Source organism: Echinops telfairi, unplaced genomic scaffold (genome assembly GCF_000313985.2).
Source record: "Echinops telfairi isolate 266 unplaced genomic scaffold, ASM31398v2 ScPeMD7_7404;HRSCAF=8442, whole genome shotgun sequence".
In the NCBI taxonomy this organism is placed as follows: domain Eukaryota; kingdom Metazoa; phylum Chordata; class Mammalia; order Afrosoricida; family Tenrecidae; genus Echinops; species Echinops telfairi.
The window spans coordinates 552,595-558,802 of NW_022111304.1; the positions used below are offsets into that span (position 1 = coordinate 552,595).

The 6,208-nt window shown below is 40.1% G+C and overlaps 1 pseudogene; it reads left to right on the plus strand.

Annotated features, from left to right (window-relative positions):
- Positions 1-1,302, plus strand: part of LOC115871779 — a 2,328-nt pseudogene extending 1,026 nt beyond the window's left edge.
- The last annotated feature ends 4,906 nt before the right edge of the window (positions 1,303-6,208 follow it).

The window sequence follows — 6,208 nt, forward strand, 5'->3', positions numbered from 1 at the left end:
ACCAAGGACACACAAGGGTAGGAAGGTGGAGCAGGGAGGCAAAAAAAGAGGAGGTGATAGCAAGAGTTCAAATAGAAAGATGTTTTGAAAATGATGATGGCAGCATATGTACAAATTTGCTTGATATAATTGATGTATGGAGCTGAAAGAGCCCCAATAAAATGATTTATTACAAAAAAAGAGGAAAGAAATCATGTCTAGAAAGGTTCAAAGTAATTCTTTACCTTTCCTCTCTTCACAATATGTTCCCTAAGTCAACAATGAAAATATGTTAAAAAACACACAACCTCTCAATAAAATGATTAAATAATAACAATAGCAATATAAACTAAATGAATGTATTTGGGAATGGTTATAATCATAAATACTGGATGTCTTGACCTAAGAGAACTGGTTGCCAATATAGTTTTTAAAATAATTTCAACCAGGGCGCCCAGTTTAGTTTTCCCTTGTTGAAAATGTCATTCACAACTCTGAGTATTCCCAGATTCTTTGGGATCTTTATTACAGGGTATAAAACTTTTCCTTAAATGATTGCATGGCTGAATTCTGTTTTCTTAATTGTCTTTGGAATTACAGACTTTATTCTTCTGGCTGCCATGCCCTATGACCTGTATGTGGCCCTCTGCAAACCTCTGCATTATACAACCCTCCTGAATGAGAGTCTGCACATTTTGCTTGTCTTTACTTCTTGCCTGGCTTCATTCTTAATCACATTCCCATTAGTAATGCTATTCATAAAGTTTGATTACTGAAGTTGAATCTTATTAAACATTTCACTTTTGATTATTTCTCCTTATAACACATTTCTTGTACAGAAACAAACTTCCTAGAGTTAACAGGATTTTTCTGTGCTCTATTTATTCCACTCTTCTTTTTGCCATTAATAATTTATATATATATATATATATATATATATATATACTTATATATATATATATGACAGAACCAACACACAGCAACCTTATGCAAAACAACTGGAATATAGCTAACATCATTATAAAAGGAGAAAAGGTTGAAGTTGTCAAAGTTTTTATCTTACTTGGACCCACAATTAATGCTCATGGAAGCATCAGTCAAGAGAGCAAAAGACTTATGGTATTAGGTAAATCCGCTCTTTTAAGATCTCTTTAGAGTATTGAAGAGCAAGAATGTTCCTGACCCAAACCATGGTATTCTCCATTGCATCATATGCAGGTAAAAGTTAGACATTGATTAAAGACCATAGAACACTGTAGGAGAATTGATACATTTAAATTGTGGTGCTGGAGAAGAATATTGAAAGTACCACGAACTACTAAAAGGACAAATTGATCTGTATTGGAAGAAGTTGGGCCAGATTTCTCCTTAGAGACAAGGAGAAAAGTAAAGTAGAGGAGTGGAGAAAAAGAGGGATGCCCTTATCAAGATGAATTGACAGTGCTCATATCAGTGGGCTCAGGCATAGGGATGACACAGGACCATGCATTGCTTCATTTTTTGTGTACGTATTGCCACTGTGAGTTGGAGCCAGATCGATAGCACCTCACAACAACAACATTCTGGAACGAATGAAGAATTGTCAAAGATTGGATGACCCTAAGGAGATAGGACAGGAGCCCTGAGGGTATTGCTTCTCTATCTGGCTGTTAAATGCAAGGTCAGCAGTTCAAAACCAACAGCTGCTTACAAAAGAAAGTTGAGGCTTTCCACTTCCATCGAATGTTAAAGTCTTGAAAACCAATAGGAAACCCAGCAGCCTTTCCTGAACCCAGTGGAGCAAGTTTCTTAAAGGGGATTTCTACATCTGCAGTTAAAGACCTCGCAGCAAGGCATCAGCAAAAACCGGGGTGAGTGGAATTTTTTAAGCTCTCTGTCTCGGATATCTGTTGCTTTTTCTTTGACTTTTCGGAAAGGTCCATGGTTCAGACTCCACAGTGAGACCTTCTAAACACAGAATTTGAAGTTTTCAATAACAGAGGAAAAAAAGTCAAAATTAGACAAGTTAGAAATATGCAAAGCCAAATATCAGATGCTGGCTAATGCCCTTCATGGTAGAGTGGATGTATCCAAACCAATCAACACTGGGCCACAAATGCATGAGTCATCTGGACCCTGCTTGACATGTTCCCAAGTGGGATATTAGGTGTGAAAATGTCCCTATTCTCATCCCCACCGAAGCCATGCTCACACTGCAGACAAGAAGGTCACTGGGGACTGACTGGCCATTTGACAGAGTGGGTGGAACAGTCTATCCCACAAGACCTCCAGAGCAACCTGCTCAGATGCCTCATTGCCAGGGCTGTTAGGCTTGTTGATGGAGGACTGATGGTGCCCTGGGTCAAAGGTCCCCACTGAGATCAGCCATCTCAAGTCCAGGGTAACGATCATCATCATCTCAGGTATGCCTATTTCTTTCCGTTTAGACCCAGGGCCCACTTATTCTACATTACCTGAACACACAGGATATATTTCTTTAGCACCCACCACTTTTGTAGGAGTCAGAGGGATAGTGTCACAACCCCTTATTACACAAGCACTCTTATGTAGTCTTTACAGTGTACAGTTCACACATCAGTTTCTAGTGATCCCAAATTGTCCCATGCATCTACTGGGCAGAGGTATTTTTGCTAAATTCAAAAGAGTGATTTTCTTTTCACATTTGCCAGGGGCCTCATAGGCTGAAAACTTATTACTTTTCTTGCAAGCCATATTAAACACTCTGCCTGTCCCCACTCCCCCAAGACTAACTCTAGTGTCCCAACACCCCCACCAATTCTCTTCCTTTACCACCTGCTCTGGTTAATATGTTAGCTGCAAAGTATAATTCTATACCTTGGGCCTTGTCTGTTTCCCTGTTAGAAGATTACAACCACACAGCAAATGAGATGCAAAGGAAAAGGATGAATCTATTTATCCCTCTTGATCCCAGTTCTATCTCCACCAAAAAGATGGCAGCCTTATCCACAAGAAAGAAACGCCTAGGTGAAGAAAAAGGTGCCCAATACCCACCAGCTACACCCCCCCCCCCAGCTGGGGACAGGTAAAACGGATAAAGCGCAGAGCACATATATTTCTATTGAGGATTACAGTTGTATCTGTCACCACTGAGGTATGTGCTAATCACGCGTATTGGGCATATATTCCTCACCTGTCTCTGCTGGAAAGTGTAGAGTGGACTGAAATAGGTCCTTTCATTTTTGTGAATGATTCTGCATGGACCTCAGACTCTTGGGGAAATGGGTTAGCCATGCATCCCAAGGAAGAAGGCAGAAGATTTAATTTTACCCTAGAATTTGATGTATTACCTTTATGTGTAGGTGCCAGACCTAGCTGTCTACCTGTTTGACCCCAAGCTTGGAAAAACTGGCTAATTTAACAACACTGATCATGGCTTCTCTATGGCAGTAGAGGGTGCATTTACAGAATAGGAGGGCTCCACTAGCATGGAGGGAAGAGGAGATGTGGAAACCTGCAAAATCACGAGTTCTAGATATTTTGAAGCCACTACATTCAAATTGCTCAAATGGCAGGGATTATATGGAAAAGAATTAAGAAATGACATTGTCATGATCATTAATTGGGGGGGAGGGCTCTTGAAAATGTTCTAACAAATTGTTCTGAAGAATCTGATCTTACACCTGTGACTATGTCAGTAATTTCAAATGGTGTGAATCATCTGATGGTATTGTTGCCACCGGTTCACAACTGATGGCATGGCATGAGGGAGGCCTTACACCTCCTCATCCTCGTTTGTTAAAACCCAAAAAAGAACCCAAACAGTGGGACCTATGGAAAGTACCTCTCACTATCCAACCTTTAGTAGGATACAGAGGAAGCTTTATTACCAGGGACCAGTCTGGTTTTATATACACTTACTATAAAAATGAGACATGGTACATAGTTTCCTGTGTAAAGATGCCCTATGTAGTCACTGTTGGAAATATCATAATAGATAAAAGTGCACTCAACATCTTCTGATTGTAGACTGTGTACTTCCTCAACCATATTTTGCTTATAAATCTCTTTTATAAATAAGAGACTGTGTTTTTAAAAAAAATAATTTTATTGGGGGCTCTTACATCTCATCACAATCCATACATTCCTCCAGTGTGTCAAGCACATTTGTACATATACTGCCATCATCATTTTAAAAGCATTCTCTTCCCACTTGAGGCCCTGATATCAGCTCCCCATTTCTTCCCCCCTCCTCTCCTCTCCCACCTGCCCTCCCTCATGAACCCTTGATAAGTTACAGATTATTATTTTCATATCTTATATTGTACTCAGTCGACCCTCACCCACTTTTCCATTTTTCGTCCCCCTGAAGGGGTGTGTGTGTGGGTTGATCCTTGTTATTGATTACTCCTTTCTACCCCCACCCTCCCCTAATCCTTCTGATATCTCTACTCACAATGTTGGCCCTGGGGGGTATATCTATCCTGGATTCCCTATGTTGTGGGCTCTTATCTGTAGCAGTGTACATGTTCTGGTCTAATCCAATTTGTAAGGTAGAATTGAGGTCATGATAGTGGAGGGGAGGAAGCATTAAAGAACTAGAGGAAAGTTGTGTGTTTCATTGGTGCTATACTGCGCCCTGACTGGCTCATCTCTTCCCTGTGACCCCTCTGTGAGGGGATGTCCAATTGTCTACAGATGGGCATTGGGTCTCCACTCCATGCTCCACCCCCGATTCACATTGGGTATGATTTTGTTTTGGGTCTTAGATGCCTGATACCTGATCCCATCGACACCTGATGATCACACAGGATGGTGTGCTTTGAAAATGATGATGGCAGCATATATGCAAATGGGCTTGACTCATGGATGACTGTATAGATTGTGATAAGAGATGTAAGAGTCCCCAATAAAAGTATTAAAAACAAACAAACCAGAAAAGTGGGTCAAGGGAAGCATCAGTCAGTGTAAGAAATAAAAAAGCAAAAATTTATAAATCATCGAGGGTTCATGAGGGAGGGTGGGACAGGAGGGAACAAATGAGGAGCTGATATCAAGGGCTCAAGTAGAAATAAAATGTTCTGAAGGAAGAAATACATAGGAGTCTGGAGATGGGGATCAGAGAGTGTGAGGATGATAATGATCAGGTTCCCAGTCACAATTAGCGTGTATGTGACAAGAAGAAATATAAACAGTACAACCTGCCACTGTGGGTCATCGGTCAACCCGAGGAGAATAAACTCTGTTACTGCTGTATGATTTCTCATCTTTTCCTTTTTTATTATGGCATTTATCTGTCTGCAGCTTCAAAATGAAAGTCAGGAAATCATGACACTAATAGAGAGAGCTAAAACAAACAAGGAAAATACCACAACTGTTCTTGCGCTGAAACAAAAATGAATATTTTTGAAATATGTTGTTATTTTTACATTCACAAATGGGAAAGCAGTCCTGAGGCATCCTTAGTGTTCCAGATAATGCCAGAGATATTAAAAAGACCTCATCAATTCATGAGTACGATCATTGCAGCCATCATTGGTCTCAGAGTGATTGCTACCACTATTGCTGTTGTGGGAACAGCACTGCAGCTGTCCATTAAAACTGAACATCTCGTGCAAAAAAAAGGCAAGTGAACTCACACCAACCAGGGGCCACAAAGGCAAAAATGTATGACAAATTGAAAGGAAAAGTCGCTGAATTACAACATACTGTTCAGTGGCTTGGAGATCAAATCATGGGCTTGCAACATCAATTAATGCTCAAGTGTGACTGGCGTGTTACTGATTTGTGTAACTCTTTATCTATATAATACAATCTTACATGAGTGGGCTTTAATCAAAAATCATTTGCAGGTATTTAAGGGAATCTTTTCCTTAAATGTCAATCAGCTGAGAAAGGAAATTTTCAGTACATTTTAGGGTAAGTTAGGGGCACCCCCTTGTTTGGATGTGCTTAAACACTTAAGTGTATCATTTAGAGGGACTTTACCCATGTGCATGGTTTCAAAGCATTTTACATAATGCTGGTTCTAGACTAACTGTGTTACTTTTGGTCATAATTCTTGTTCTTGTGATCACATACTGCTTCTATAGAATGCTAAGGCATATAAAAAAGGCCATATGGCCTCAACAGCTCTGTATATGGTTGGATCCCAACCCATGAAGTGCTCACTGGACCCTGCAGAGACAGGACAATTTTAGGTTTTTCATCACCCATGCAAAGCATGAAGTAAGTACAAAAGAATGAGACCTTTCACACATTCCCTATTATT